We start from the raw sequence: 17,512 nt of genomic DNA on the forward strand, positions 1-17,512 counted from the left end.
TGGAAAGGAAAAAAAAGTTGTCACAATTAACTTCCAATCCTGATAGAAAGATGTGCCTGAGAATCATTAATTTTGTATATTTCACTGCCTTGCCTGCTGCCCGCTATGGTAGACTCTTTCATGGAACGGCCAACTTTCGCAACTCCTAAAAGCACACATTGAGACGAACGTAGACCACGTGATTCAAAAAGGGCACTGAGATTGCATGTAAGATGCAATTAAGAAAAAAAATGGTACTTGGTATGAAGGTCGTTGAACTAGAGAAATACACTCAGTATTCCTGATTCATTTACCCACGGAATTGTGATTTAAGCCCGATATCGTTAAGAGAAGGAAATTAAATTATAACTATATGAGCAGTCATAATACTGTTTGTAATAAGGTAGTCCAATGCACGTTCTATTTAGGACACAACTGGACACTGAGGTGCGCAATCGCAGCGATCACGTTTGTAAACGATTAAAGATTTCAGGTTTGTTGCTTCTCTTCAGCATCTACATTACTGGCATACAAATAAATGCCAGCGTTTGTGCTGTGCTTCAGCTGCCCGTCAATCAGTTTAGAAGTCCAGTTCTGATATCTGAAATACATTACATACTGCTAACTAAATGATTAAAATATTTTCAATTATCACCATTTTATAGAAGCTTTCTTACTTTTTTTCTGAACGCCTTTTTCTCTGGGTGAATAGTGCAGTTGGCAATCAGCCGCGTACACAGTAGTTAATACGCAGTGGGTGAATAAAGTTAACGTAATAGTATTGTCTACAAGAACTCTATATTCGTGGTTAAAATGTTGCAGTTTGTAGAGGAAGGCGACGATTAGCAACTCGTGCAATCTCATACAAATTGTACCTGTGAGTGCAAGATATTTCCAGGGAAATTTCTGTCTTGCAAAAGCTGCACTTCATTTACATCAAGAGTAGTTCCAAGGCGTAGAAAGTACGTTGTACTTTGCATATCTGTATAATATGGCACGTGAAAGTACACTGAAAGCACATTTTCACAGTACTCTCAGCTGCACTGCGTCTAAAAGGCAAGCAGTTGACATTGTCTTTCATAACTAAAATTGTAAGTAGACATTTTATAAAGTGAGTCCATTGTTTGTTTGCTTTCAGAAATTAAAAGAGGCAAAACGTGTGTGGCACAATACAAACAGCCTTTCCTTTAGTTGCATAACGCAAACCACATCTCCAAAAACACCAAAGCAACTAAGTAACGTTAGAATACATAAAAAATAATCATCTTCGTTTATATCCTATCAAGATGCTATTTGTTAAGTAAAAAAAAGATTTCTATTAACGTAAAATTGTATGTGAAAAACTTTTCATAATTTGATGGGTCGCATTGCATTAGTATATGGTTAATTTAACTTGTTTAGTCTCTCAAGACATAAGTATACACAAATTCAACCAAATGACTCGTGAGTTTCAATTTGATGCTAGAAATTGAAGCTGTAGTCATTGAAAAATAATTGTGTTAAATATTTCGAGTTCAATTGAAAGAACTATTTCCGAACGTTGACCCTTTACAACCGGGGACTGATTTGTGTAAGAACTATTGTTTTCTTCTGAAGGAAAATACTCAAGGTCTTGAGTTTTCAGTGGTTCTTGGCCTAGCTGTAACTTCTGGCACTATGTCTTAATAGGATATTCGAAGCTATCACAAAGATAACTAAGATAATATTGATGTTAAGTGAAAAATAATGTTTCTAGAGGGAACGACTCCCCGAAAATGCTCCGGTATAATTATAATATCCTTAAAACCAATCGAACAAGTTTGCACACGATTAGTTTTTACTAAAAACTGAGTTTCAGTAAAATCTGTTCTCCAACTGTAATCTTTATTAATCTTTGCGGGTGCGTAGTTTGGCACTACGGCGATCGATCAAGGTGGCAGCAACGTCATGCAGTTTACAGGCACATTCAGCCACTCGTAGAATAGATGACGAACGTTCAGGACATTTACAGATAGAAGAGCGAAGGACCGTTACAAACTCGTACTTTTGTGTACAATACGTCGCAGACTCCACTACTAAACTAGAAAGTTGGTAGCGCACTGGAAGATTTCTTCAAAATGTTCGATACAGCATCCAACTAGCGATTGATAGGTGTGTTATGGTGCGGAGAATCGTCTCAAGCATGTCATCTATTGGAAACATGTATGTTTGGTCGAATCCATAATGGTAGCATGATATTAAGGATCATGGTGACATCACAATACATGAAGGACCTCCTATGTAATGTGATCAATAACTTATCAGAGAGTGGTATATATATTAGAGCATTACGTAACAGTGACACTTGGGAATCTCAGAAAGGAGCTGACTGTAGCATGTCACGTAGCGTACACCTTATGGAGAGCGTAGAAATATTCAAACAACAGTCATGGAGTCACTGCAATGGATATTGCAGCAATATCGATAGTCTTCGATAAAATTAAAGTAATCAGAAGACATCGGTAACTGAAAATCTGAAGCGAACTAAAGTTGTGTCTGTAGTAGTACATGGCCGAGCGGTTCTAGGCGCTTTAGTCTGGAACCGCGTGACCGCTACGTTCGCAGGTTCGAATCCTGCCTCGGGCATGGATGTGTGTGATGTCCTTAGGTTTAAGTAGTTCTAAGTTCTAGGGGACTGATGACTTTAGATGTTAAGTCCTATAGTGATCAGAGCCATTTTGCAGTAGTACAGATTGATCCTTGTGGATCTACAAGTGGCGTTAATCAGAAACATAAAAATGTCGTTCATGTACTTATGTGTCTAGCAGGATAACATGTCTGGGATAGGAAAACTGCTTTGAAACAATTGAGTTATTTCGTGTTATGTTATGTTATGGAACTGGGGACCTAGAAGCCATAGAGAGGCTTCGCTCCCGCCGTAGCTCTCAGTGGTACACGACCCCTCAACCGGCTACAGCAGTCCACTCACCCCATCGCCGCCCCTCACCGATCCCATTGTTATTGTGCAGTTCGGCCACCAGTGGACCCCCTCCCCCCTGGGAACGTCTCACACCAGACGAGTGTAACTCTAATGTTCGCGTTGTAGAGCAATTATGGTGTAGGCGTACGTGGAGAAAGTGTTTGCGCAGCAATCGCCGACATAGTGTAACTGAGACAGAATGGAGGGAACCAGGCCGCATTCACCGAGGCACATGGAAAACCGCCTTAAAAACTATCCACAGACTGAAACTTCCTGGTAGATTAAAACTGTGTGCCGGAACGAGACTCGAACTCAGGACCTTTGCCTTTCGCGGGCAAGTGCTCTACCGTCTGAGCTACCCAAGCAAGACTCACGCCCCTCCTCACAGCTTTACTTCCGCCAGTATCTCGTCTCCTACTTTCCAAATTCTCAGAAAGCACTCCTGCGAACCTTGAAGAACTAGCATTCCAGGAAGAAAGGATATTGCGGATACATGGCTTAGCCACAGCCTGAGTGATGATTCCAGAATGAGATTTTCACTCTGCAGCGGAGTGTGCGCTAGTATGAAACTTCCTGGCAGATTAAAACTGTGTGCTTGGGTAGCTCAGATGGTAGAGCCGGCGAAAGGCAAAGGTCCCGAGTTCGAGTCTCGGTCGGGCACACAGTTTTAATGTGCCAGGAAGTTTCATATCACCAAACACTCCGCTGCAGAGTGCAGATCTCATTCTGGAGACATCCCCCAGGCTGTGGCTAAGCCATGTCTCCTCAATATCCTTTCTTCCAGAAGTGCTAGTTCTGCAAGGTTCGCAGGAGAGCTTCTGTGAAGTTTGGAAAGTAGGAGACGAGGTACTGGCGGAAGTAAATCTGTGAGGACGGGGCATGAGTCTTGCTTGGTTACCTCAGATGGTAGAGCACTTGCCCGCGAAAGGCAAAGGTCCCGTGTTCGAGTCTCGGTCCAGCACTGAGTTTTAATCTGCCAGGAAGTTTCATATCAGCGCACACCCCGCTGCAGAATGAAAATCTCATTCTGCTATCCACAGAGTGGCCGGCACCCTGGACCTTGACACTAATCCGCCGGGCGGATTCGTGCTGGCGACCGGCACCCTTTCCCGCCCGAAAAGCAGTGAGTGAGATCGCTCGGCTAGCCGGGCGGACCAACAATTGAGTTACTCGCATTAGGCTCATAGTAAGAATAGCCACTGGGATATACCCCACAATGAGAAAACATGATTTTATTGAGATGATCGTTAAATAATAATCTGAACATGACAAAAATACCATAATCACATGCTAGGAAAAGCAGATGCTCTTAAGAAAAATTCATGATAGACATAACAACCTTAATATATAGTTGCAAATATGCTTAGTAGTGCAATGAAAACGCAGAAAAATGTCAGACATCCATCTACTTTGACTGCCAAAAATGTTAGAGCCTACACTTTACCCCCTGGTCATCTGCTGGAAGTACACTACGTGATCAAAAGTATCCGGACATCCCCCAAAACATACGTTTTTCATATTAGGTACATTGTGCTGCCACCTAATGCCAGGTATTCCATGTCAGCGAACTCCCTAGTCATTAGGCGACGGGAGGGAGCATAATGGGGCGCTCCGCGGAACTCACGGACTTCGAACGTGGTCAGGTGATTGGTAGTCACTTGCGTCATTTGTATCATACGTCTGTACGTGAGATTTCCACACTACTAAACATCCCTACGTTTCCGATATGATGGTGAAGTGGAAATATGAAGGGACACGTACAGCACAAAAGCGTATAGGCCGACCTCGACTGTTGACTGACAGAGACCGCCGACAGTTGAAGAGGGTCGCAATGTGTAATAGGCAGACATCTACCCAGACCATCACACAGGAACTCCAAACTGGATCAGGATCCACTGCAAGTACTATGACAGTTAGGCGGGGGGTGAGAAAACTTGTATTTCATGGTCAAGCGGCTACTCATAAGCCAAACATCACTCCAGTAAATGCCAAACGACGCCTCGTTTGGTGTAAGGGGCGTAAACATTGGACGATTGAACAATCTAAAAACATTGTGTGGAGTGACTAATCACGGTACACAATGTGGCGATCCGATGACAGGGTGTGGGTATGGCGAATATCTGGTGAACGTCATCTGCCAGCGTGTGTAGTGCCAACAGTAAAATTCGGAGGCGGTGGTGTTATAGTGTCGAGATTTTATGGAGGGAGCTTGCACCCATAGTTGTTTTGCACGGCACTATCACAGCACATGCCTACATTGATGTTTTATGCGCCTTCTTGCTTCTCACTGTTGAAGAGTAATTCGGGGATTGCGATTGCGTCTTTCAATACCATCGAGCACCTGTTCATAATGCACGGCCTGTGGCGGAATAGTTACACGACAATAACATCTCTGTAATGAATTGGCCTGCACAGATTCCTGACCTGAATCTTACGGAACACCTTTGGGATGTTTTGGAACGATGACTTCCTGCCAGCCCTCACCGACCGACATCGATACCTCTCATCAGTGCAGCACTCCGTGAAGAACGGGCTGCCATTCTCCAAGAAACTTTCCAGCACCTGATTGAACGAATGGCTGCGAAAGTGAAAGCTGACATGAAGGCTAAGGGTGGGCAACCACATCATACTGAATTCCAGCGTTACCGATGGAGGGCGCCACGAACTTGTAAGTCTTTTTCAGCCAGGTGTCCGGTTACTTTTGATCACATAGTGTATGTCCTAGCCTTAAGCGTCCTTGCCCTTAAACATCAACATGCCATTTTTTACGTTTCTGTTTAACACCACACTTTCATCCCCATTGATTAACCCGTGCTACTGCATTCCAGAACCTTACCTCGTTTCATATATTGAGTTAGAGAAGTCTTCTAGTGTAGGAAATTTGTCCTCTGTATTCCAAGAAGATGTTGTAAACTGGCCAATGAGCAGTTATCCATCAGGTGTATAGCCATTCCTACCAAGCTATCTTTCAACTGCTTTCTTCTTAATTATAGCTATTTCCATGATTTTACTGATGTACTTCTTCCGAGTTCAACGTTTCAGTGTCTCACTGCATCATTCAACTATCGTCCTCTTAATGTACTAATGATATTATTGTGTTTTTGGTCACAGCCTTGAACCCAAGGACAGGTTGTACAGGTCTGTGGCACATTATGTGTCCTATTCAGGTTGATCTTGCTTGTGACTTGGAGGCCCAACTCTGGTTAGGTCCGTCTCACATGGAGTAAGTTTCACTCCACGGTTGCAAGAAGGTGCGCCTGGCTTCTTGCTAGTAGGTGGGGGCGACAGCTAGCTCGCATGCTGAACCTCTCACACGGTGTATGATTCAGCATGGAAGCTGGCTGGCTGGCTTGACTCCATTTTCGGCAAGGCACACAAGCCAGCCGAACTGCAGTCTTCCACAAACAATTGTAAAGAAAGTATTTGTTACAAAACTTGTTAAAAACATTGATTCTTATGCTTCTCGTAACTTAATTAGTCAGCTTCGTGAGGAACTGCCTATCATTTCGTTAATGGTCATATTTATTGTGATATTTCAGGATTAAATAAACTACTGCTAGAATTTCGGAAAGTTTGCAATGAAAAATTGAGGTCTCTAAAACTTTGCGTTTGCTGCATGTAAGGTCATTTGTTGCTACGTATGAAATCTGGCCAACATAGGTAATTATTGTTTCAGTTTGAAAGAATCTTGATCTATGTCACCAATCTCGAGAAAAAAATAGTATTAAGAAAGCCAGAATGAAATACTGAAAAAATTACTCATATCTCGTAAATGGTTTCAGATATCAAAACAATATTTTGGCAAATGGTAATCCCCAAAGAGCTGAGCATTTTGCCATATGATTAATATGCGAAACTTCAGTTTCTAGCACAATATCCCAGCGACTGCAGATTTTTTTCAGTGAAATAATGCAACATTTGAGCGCTATCGGTAGCTGGTGAAATGAGAACTACTGTAGGTTTTGAACAAAATATGTGAAGAAATTATTTATTTTTATATCGAAAATAGGCGTTTTCATAAACTATTGACTTGTCTTTCCATCAATAAGTATTTCATTCTTCTGTCGCGATTTCAACTGCATTCGAATGTTAGTGAGATGAAATTGTTTTAGCGAAAGAATTACATTTGAAAATGACAACTCGGAACGTACATATTACTCAAATCTTGTAACTGATAACGTCGAAGCCTCGCCCTGCGGGCTGTGACGTCAGATGCCAAACGATACTCCTGACTAGCCAGTGCTGGTAGCATTCACCGTGCTAAGCCTCACAAGAGAAACAGCACCGGAACTATCATGGAAAACATGTACAGGTCCCTGCAGGGCAGCCGGCTACCAAACGACAGAGCCCGCAAGATAACCATCACGTTTGCTGGCGACTAAACATGCAGCAAATCTTACTCCTTATGAGACAGGCCTTACAGTACCGTTAGAAACATGAAAGAGGTTGTCGTTCTGACCCCAGCGCTCTGGAGCATGCGACTGTCGCTATAAAATTCGCAGATTTCAACACTACCCAGACAAAGTGAAATCTACAGAGCTTCAATATATGCCTTCATTCAGTTCTTAAGTGATATGTCACAGCAGGCTCATTCAAGGGGACGATACCTGAACATTTCTCTCCTCTAGATAAAATAACTGGTCGCATACTCTCTCGTCACATTCCAGGGCTCTAAATTACATTTAATTACTTTTATTTTCAAAGCACTACTTTTCGTCATGAGAGGTCCTCGTAGTAGAGTTGCTTCACTGTTATTCTCACGTCCTGTTCGCCAAAAGCAAATTCACGACCACGAATGTTTCCCTTTTCCCAGCGAACCTTCCGCAGCTTAGTCGAAACACCCTTGGCAACACGTGGGTCCTTACATATTCACCATACAGTCCCGTTCTCTCTCCATGCGTTTTCCATATTTTTGGAGCCCCACAGAGACATTCGTCACCGTCGATTTGTTTCGGACGAAGAGGTGCAGTCACGGTTCTGTAGGCAACTGCAAACATTTTTTCATTAAGGCACTGACCGTCTTCTCTCGCTGTGGTGCAACTGTACTAGCAGTTATGCCTATAGATTTTAAAATAATAAATAGTTTACTTGCTTTTTTCGATATGTTTCTTTTCATCTGGTTTCTCTTTACAGTTACGCTCATTATTTATTAGAGATCCACAGTCATCATTAATTTCTCTGCAACAGGCTGACTTTCAGGTACGTAAAGTAGTTTTAAAATATAGCAGGCACTTAATTTTTATAAATATACCTTAGGGTTAAGTAACAGGCAGTATACGAGGGTGGCGATACATGCACTATTGGATGGTATTGACATTGAGCCACGTTAATTAGTATGCAATGGTTGTCTTCCCTTTCTTAAAAAAAACGGGCGTTATCGTAAATATTTGGACTTTGTTGAGAATTTGGCATTCGTCCCTGACTCGAAAGTTTTATGGACTTCATCGCCACGGAACATTTTCGTAATCACCTCTACCGTCGAGTTCACAATGAAGATAATCAGAAAGCGTCCAAGTGCCCTTCAGTAACTGATGCAGGCGACGCAGACAGCATGGCTCCCAGAATCGTGTTAGCACCTCTGATTGAGTCACTCATTACATACCGATGTTTACCTTTTCCTGTCAGTTTTATGAACAGGTAACGGAAACGACTGTGGAAAAGTATCGCTAATGGTGTCCTGCCGATACTTTTAAAGCGAACACCGCTTGAAATTGCAAGTTTTATGCCAGCAAACAGAAGAAATAAAGTAGTCTTGCACTTCTGTATTATGCATGAACTGCAGTAGCAGCTAGCTGTTAGAGAAGTTCTCTTCCATCTCTGAAATAACTGAACCGAACGAGTTTGACCCGCGGACTAGAATCAGCAATTATTCTGTGGAGTAATGAAGTCGGGACGGAGCGCTCGTCGGTTGAACACGTAGACTCGTTTGCCGGCGTTTACGCTTAGCTGCGTGGGCGCTAATTTCAGCCGCCCCTAATGGTGCAGCGCAGGCGGGACGGGGGAACTAGTGTAGTACGAAAATGCAATCTTCAAGTTGCACGGCCGGCCCGCACAAAGGGCAGCCCGCCCATTAGCCGCTGATTAGGTGACAACTTGGGCCCAGCGCGACACGGCCGTGCCGGGCTCACACCGTTCCTGTCGTGTCTGCCCCACCCACCGACCCAGCTGCACCCGTGTTCCCGCATCTCTCTTCCCCCTCCCCCTCCCCCCCCTCCAGACTACTACACACCCAACTCACAGACTGCAAGAGTACGACGAACCATCTGTCCTCCCTCCGCGCTCATCCTTTGTCAGAGTGCAGGAGACCTTCTCTCTCAGCGATAAATCGCTTCGCTTGCTTTTGAACCTATATAGTTCTCTGACGTGGTTACGTTTCGCTAGCATCTTTGTAAGTTCGGCTCTATCGAAGACACAATTTTGCGATTTGGCGTCCAACGTTATCTGATAAATTTTGATAAAGCATTCGATCGAAATCTGCCACATTGTCCTTCCAATTGACACGATCACTAAGTTGACACGCACATCCGGACAGAGTGACTAACTTCTCTGATTGATTGCTATTCGCCGGCCGAAGTGGCCGTGCGGTTAAAGGCGCTGCAGTCTGGAACCGCAAGACCGCTACGGTCGCAGGTTCGAATCCTGCCTCGGGCGTGGATGTTTGTGATGTCCTTAGGTTAGTTAGGTTTAACTAGTTCTAAGTTCTAGGGGACTAATGACCTCAGCAGTTGAGTCCCATAGTGCTCAGAGCCATTTGAACCATTTTTTTGATTGCTATTCGTCGAGATACACACAACTTCAACATACATTGCATCGCTCTTTCAACTACTGCTTTACAAATGTCGGAATACTGTATCGAAATCAAGAAACTAGAAATACTAGCAGAATTTATTAATTACTAGCTGGTGTACCCGGCTTCGCTTAGGAAGTTGATATGAGATTTTGTGGTAGGTGGAATAAAAGAATCAACTTTAAAGAATAAGAGATAAAAAAAATGTTGAAACAATGTCCTAACTATTTACAATATTTGTTGACGTATAACAGGTAAATTTTTTTATTGAAAACGTATTCTAACTATTTACAATACTTCTTTATAAACAACATTTTTCATTTTGTTATGCGGGATATATATGTACAAATTTTTCGAATATTCTATTCGAGAGCAAGCTACGTATAGTTAACCATGAGAGAAGCAAGTGTCTTTGAGCCTGATGCCGCAATATTTTGAAGTTAGTCCTTGCGCTTTGTCAATTGTAAAACTGTAGGCTTCTGGGATTGGAAATTGTCGTCTTTTAAATTGAAATACAGATCAGTGGTATTCTGGTGATAAATAGTGTGTGTCCTTTGTACTTTGCAGTCGGAAGTTGGGCTTCGGTGTTAATCGATAGCTGTTTAACGATCATCCTTGTTCCAATACATAGTTTTTGTGAGGTGAGATTTCTGAATAGTATTATCTAAGATCCAATTTTAAGTCAAAGGCAGTGTAATGGCATTCCTGATACTTGCAAAGAGTTGAGAAATTCTCTAAGAAATTTGACACTTTCTTCAACGTTTACCATCGTGTCGATCGATTAGTATATTCTCTCTTCATCGGGATTTTCTATTGAATATTAAAGTGGGTATCGTCGACAATATTATTTTTAGTTGAAAAAACTGCCCTTTCAAATAGCCTGTCCAGATTGGGGATAGTTGTGAACAATGATTGGATAAATTTGCTCAATGAGTTCGTTTTCAGCAGTGGCTTTGTTTTGCAGAAAACACTGTTGAGTTCAATGAGGCCGGTTGTCTGGTCAGTAAAATGTCTGCCTTCGCCTGTTTGCAAAAGTTGTTGAGCAAAATGTGCTGTTGTTGCGTCTTTCGATAGTTCAACTCTCACATTTTTTGTTAGTTCCAGAAGTTATATGTGTGACATAGACGTATGGGCATTGTCTAAATTATAAATCAAATAAAGTTTTTATTAACAAATATGCTAAGTACACTTTACACACTTCTCACACTTTATTTTCGATTTATAGTCAGGCATTGTATGACTTTGACTACTCACTGTTTGTCACTGTTTGTTTTTCTTCAGTCACTGCACTACTTCTTCGCAATTCTTGATTCTTCAGTCCGTTCATTTCGTTCTTCTTCGGTTTCTCCGCTTCTCGCGGTGCTCTTTCTTGTTTGTTGGGAACTTAAATGTGCTTCGCGTTCTTCGTCTGCTTCGTTTTGTTTTTTTTTTTTTTTTTTTTTTTGCTGTTCTTTTTGTTTTTGTCGTGTTTCTTCAGAACTGGTTAAGATCTCCCCCTCTTTTACGTTTGGGCTTTGTCTAAAATATAAATCAAATTAACTTTATATTAACAACTACACTAAGTACAATTTACACGCTTTTCACACTTCATTTACGATTTATATTAAGTCATTTTATCACTTTCATCAGTTACACCTCGCCGGCCGGAGTGGCCATGCGGTTCTAGGCGCTACAGTCTGCAACCGAGCTACCGCTGCCGTCGCAGGTTCGAATCCTGCCTCGGGCATGGATGTGTGTGATGTCCTTAGGTTAGTTAGCTGTAATGAGTTCTAAGTTATAGGTGACTGTTGACCTCAGAAGTTAAGTCGCATAGCGCTCCGAGCCATTTGAACCATTTTGAACTTACATCTCACTGTTTGTTTTTTTTTATTCACTCATTGCACTACTGCACTACTGTAGTTCCTCCCTACGTCACTGATAAGAAAATGACGTTCGAACCCACGGCGAGTCTTGCTTTATAAACACCTACCTAAGGGTAACCCCATCAATGGCGAATTTCATAACATACCAAAAAGGTTTCGAATGGTCCACAATGTTCCAAAAATTCCACAACATTCCAAAGTGCTCTGGAATGTTCCACAATGATCTGATATGTTCCGGGATGTTCCAGACCATTCTGGAATCTTCCCGTACATTCCAGACTATTCTCGAACATTCCAGAACATCCCGAGTCAATGTGAAACATTCCGGAATATTCTGGAATTTTGTGGAATGCTCTCAAATGTTCTGAAATGTTCTAGAAATTTACAGAGGGCGAAATTTCCCAGCCCTTACATCTTCAAAAGCACGCCCTTCAGGTAAAACGGGAACCCTCTTAAGGGATGGGGGATATAGGGCTATCAAACCATGTAACTCCCCTGATCGTACCTGGATTCATTTCTAAGTTTTAGCGGTACGCACATTGTACACTTACTTTCGTAATATCTATTGATGAAACTAAAATTATACGTGAATCTTTTCGGTGAATAATAGGACAAGTATGTTACAAATATTTCAAAACATATACACACAGATCTACCTTCACATTGTTGTTTTGTAATCTGAGTGTGCAGTAGGTTCTCAAAAAGGCAGCTTCCGTGGATTTACACAACATAACAAACGAAGTGAAGCACCAAGAAGACATGGTCGGGCGCTGGTGTAACTTTGTACAAGTACATTCCATCGGTAGACCGGAAAATGATTTGTTTCAATTTTCTGTGACCAATAGAACGGCCACATGTATGCAATAGTGTGGTCGTGTTTAGTATCGTTACCAGGCCTGCTAGGATCCTGAACAATATCAGATGTTGCCTCTGTGAAGAACACAGAGAATCCGTTCTCGTGTGAGATAGCGTTATCAGCACCTGACAGAGTTTGTAAAGGGCGTCAGTGTGAGTCCCCATTTGGTCACTTGGTCAGATTGTGCTACATCTAGGTTTTTGGGTAATTCAGATATGACAGAGGCTCATGGGACCTCATGGGAACGTAGGGCATACATACTCATCGTCAAGATTCTGGCGACCACGTCTGACCACTGCAAACGAGGAAGTACATCGTAACTCCTTCGCATCTGCGCCTGCCACGCGGAAACAGTTAATGTAATACCTATAATATTCTGTGTCTTCCCACACCATTGGTCCGAGTCTAGTAATAGTCGGAATAGGAAGTTAATATTCCAAGCTTCTTCTGCCATTAACGCAACAGCCTAAACGGCTGTAATTGGAGAAGTGCCGTCAACGGTACGAGCAGACTACTCATAAATGGCGTCGCATTGGGTTCAGTGATGAATCGCATTTCTGAACTACCCCGGATGTTCCATCGTCTGCGGATATGGTGGCTGCTCGGGGAGATCTCTCATTCTTCCAGTGTTTTGGATAGGCACAGCAGTATTCCGTCGCGGTCTGGAGAGCCGTCGGGCATGGCTTCATGTCATGTCTAGTAGTGATTGAGGGAATTACACTAGCACAACTGTACGTCACGGACATCCTCCATCCTCATCTGGTACCTCTCATACGACAGTACCGCGCAACCATTTTTCAAGAGGACAATTCTTGTCCACATGTAGCACGTGTCTACATAAACTTTCTCTGTAAGAAATGGTATGTGACGAGGGCCTCCCGTCGGTTAGACCGTTCGCCTGGTGCAAGTCTTTCGACTTGCGCGTCGATGGGGATGAAATGATGATGATAAGGACAACACAACACCCAGTCCCTGAGCGGAGAAAATCTCCGGTCCACCCGAGAATCGAACCCGGGTCCTTAGGAGTGACAGTCTGTCGCGCTGACCACACAGCTACCGGGGGCAACTTTCACTGTGCTGTTGAGATACGTCTATGGCCAAGAGGTTTCCCATATCGGTCCCCCACATGGCGTGTGTGGGACCAGTCCGAATGTCCACTCCATCCCGGTGCCAGTATAAGGGATTTTCAGGACCAGTTATTACGGTTTTGGGCCACCTCTCCTTAGGAGGGGGCACAGAGGCTTTATGACACTCTTCCAAATAAAAGCAGTGTGTGCATCAGGGTGAGAGTGGTACAACGACATATTGATAATTCTGTTCACCTTGTCAAGTTCTTTGTTAATTCAACTCGATTTTGTATTTCTTGAAATAACACCAAATATTCTGTCAACGAGTGAAGTTTCACTTCGTTTTCTCCTCTCTTTCTGAGCGAGCGAGGTGTCGTAGTGGTTGGCACAATGGACTCGTATTCTGGAGGACTACGGTCCAAATCAGCCTCTAGCCATCCATATTTAAGTTTTCCGTGATTTCCCTAAATCACTCCATGCAGATGCCGGGGCGGTTTTTCTGAAAGTGACACGGACGCTTTCTTTCTCCGTCCTTTCCTAATATGAACTTGTGCTCCGTCTCTAATCACTGGGTTATTGACGAGACATTAAACTAGGAACTTCCTTCCTTCTTCCCCTTCTGGGTGCTTCACTAGGTCTGTAACTTTATACAGCGCTTGAGATATTTTAAATGATTGAGAAACAAAAACTTCCAGATAAATTTGTTGATTACCGTTTTGAACAAAACAGGAACGTATTACTGCATTTCAGCATGGTGCATTCAGTGTTGCCACAGTATTATTCAAAAGAACTTTATCATCAGAATCACTCACCTAGTAACTAACCTAATTAGCAGAACGCTCTCCAGAACTGATCATTTTCAGCTGATGCGACTTCCATTCATATGGCTTGTGACGTCATTCCTATGTCATCAATCAAGCCCTACTTCTGAAATACAGTTTCTTTTGAATGAATTGAATTTTCTATTATTTCCAGTGTCTCGAAAGGCTATTATTCGGTATGATTTAGTAGATCGAAATACTATTCATGGCCTCTCTCACATTGCCATTACTGTCTTCACGCAAATCATTTTTGCAGTATATCGACTAAACAGAACTATCATGGGTATAGAATGGCTGAGAACACACAAAAACAAAAATTACTTTCAAAAGATCAAAATTTTCGTTTTGTCATAGATTACAAATTTTAACTTGGAGTTTTCGAGGAGAAACAATGTTGAAAGTTACGGACGCTTTTGTATCACTGTTTCAATAATTAACATTTATTAGAAACTGTTCGCTCTGATAAAATAAATTACTTTTATCGAGGTGTTTTGACCTTGTACATCGATTGTAATAGTTCAATTATTTCAGAATTTTTTTAAAAGAACGTGTTGAAAAGTATGTTAAGAAGTGCGTTCAAAGCAGGCTTTGCGGATAAGTTCACGGAAGCTAAGATCCACGAAACGTATTTTGTCATTTCAAACATGAGGTGAGTCTGATTTTCGGTAGGTGTTTATAATGGCGGGGATTATTTCTAAAAGAGAAACCAAATACGGAAATTAGAATCACTCAGAGAAAACTGGTAATATAAATACAACTAGAAGGTAAGTACGGGAAGAGACGAATGATGTGAAGCACATTTATTTTAGCCAATATGAAACAACAATTTAGGTTACGAGTGTAAAATTTCTTGGCTTCTGAAACAATCAAGTAGCATTGGATCGAGAGCTCACAATCGACCATAGATTTACATACAGAGCTCTGAATTCAACAGAATTATGAGAAAGGGCAGAAATGAGAACAGGAAGAAACTTAGCGTCAGAATTGGGGATAACGAAGTAGACAAAGTTATGGAATTCTGATGGAAAGCAGACTAACATTGGCGGAAAGGGCATTCTTTATCAAGAGAAGTCTTACTAGTATCAAATGTAGACCTTAATTTGAGGAACAAACTTATGACAAGGGACGCTTGGAGGACATCATTGATCGTAGTAAAACATGGAGTGTGGGAAATCCTGAACAGCAGAGAATCGAAGCCTTTTAAATGCGAGGTTATAGACGTGTGTTGTAAATTAGGTGGACTGATAGGGTATAGAATTAGGAGGTTCTCCGCAGAATCGGCGACGAAACAAACATACTAGAAGCAGCGACAAGATGAAGGGACACGATTATAGCAGACCTATTAAGACATGAGGGAGTAGTTGTATTAATCGAAAACGATTATATTCACTTAAATTACATGGTTTCATGGCTTGAGCTTGCAAACTGAAGACGGTACTTCGTCACATTACATGACATGCTGAACTAACGAAGTTTTAGCGTTATGTGCTTTAGCGTCATCAGGGCGTTCTCGATGAGTACGTTTCTTCTCAGCATAAGTTTCGGAAGACCCGTCAAGTCTGTAAATGGCATTCCAGTAGAAAAGAAATATTTTATATATTTTTTATTCCACACAAAAATGTTACGCTTATTAGCGTGTTTTGTTACCAGAGGAGAAATTGAGTGATGCCAAATTTTATTCTAAACCTCGTATTTATCAGTGGTTTTTGTGACAATGACACCACGATACATGACGTATTGTTGGACGCAGTATAACAAACTTAACATGGTCATGTAGATAACTGTTCAGTTTGTTCGAAATTTATAAGAACACCGAGCCTTCATAAAGCACGTCGACTTGGCTTTATTTTGCGTAACATGTAAGAGAAAGCACGTAATTTTAACTGAAAAATTGAATAACATAAAACCGAGAATAAACTTTGTCAAAAATGCAAACATATCAAAAGCAATTTCTTCTTTAGACAGATACTCCAGAAAAAATAACATATATTTTACTTTACGTTACGATTTTTCCAGTCTTTCCCTACTGGTTAACACTAGAAAACCTCGTTGGAGACCAAGTAAGTTTTATATCTACGAGGGCTATCCACAAAGTACATTACGTTTTGGAATTAAAAGTAAATAAAGTATTGGAAATTTTTTTTATTATATACAGATGAAAGCCACACTTAACTACTACTTTTCTACATAGTTGCCATTTAAATTAAGGCACTTATCGTAGCGATGGACGAGCTTGGAAATTCCTTCGTCGTAAAATTCGGCCGCCTGCGCCTTCAACCACGTGTTTACGTCTTTTGGGACAGAAAAGGTGTGATTTTTGTGGAATTCATCGAAAGAGGCACTACAATAAATTCTTAAAGATATTGCCAAACTCTGCACAACCTCAGAAGAGCAATACAAAACAAGCGCAGGGGAAAGTTGGGCTCAAAGATCTTGCTGAATCACGACAACGCTCGGGCCCACACGGCAAATGCCACTCGTGAAGTTCTCGAATCTTTTAAGTGAGAGTTGTTTCCTCATCCGCCGTACAGTCCCGACCTGGCACCGAGCGACTTCCACTTATTCCCAGCAATGAAGAAGTGGTTGGCTATGCAGCGTTTTGATGACGACGCACAGCTTCAAGAAGAGGTAACCACGTGGTTGAAAGCGCAGGCGGCCGAATTTTACGACGAAGGAATTTCCAAGCTCGTCCATCGCTACGATAAGTGCCTTAATTTAAATGGCAACTATGTAGAAAAGTAGTATTTAAGTATGGCTTTCATCTGTATACAATTTAAAAAATTTCCAATACTTTATTTATTTTTAATTCCAAAACGTAATGTACTTTGTGGATAGCCCTCGTATTTAGACGCATATAAGAACAAAGTGAAGCGTTCATATGTATGAGGGATTTTTCACTGTATGAATGCAATAAAATCAATATACACTCCTGGAAATTGAAATAAGAACACCGTGAATTCATTGTCCCAGGAAGGGGAAACTTTATTGACACATTCCTGGGGTCAGATACATCACATGATCACACTGACAGAACCACAGGCACATAGACACAGGCAACAGAGCATGCACAATGTCGGCACTAGTACAGTGTATATCCACCTTTCGCAGCAATGCAGGCTGCTATTCTCCCATGGAGACGATCGTAGAGATGCTGGATGTAGTCCTGTGGAACGGCTTGCCATGCCATTTCCACCTGGCGCCT

Source organism: Schistocerca serialis, chromosome 1 (assembly GCF_023864345.2).
Source record: "Schistocerca serialis cubense isolate TAMUIC-IGC-003099 chromosome 1, iqSchSeri2.2, whole genome shotgun sequence".
Lineage (NCBI taxonomy): Eukaryota > Metazoa > Arthropoda > Insecta > Orthoptera > Acrididae > Schistocerca > Schistocerca serialis.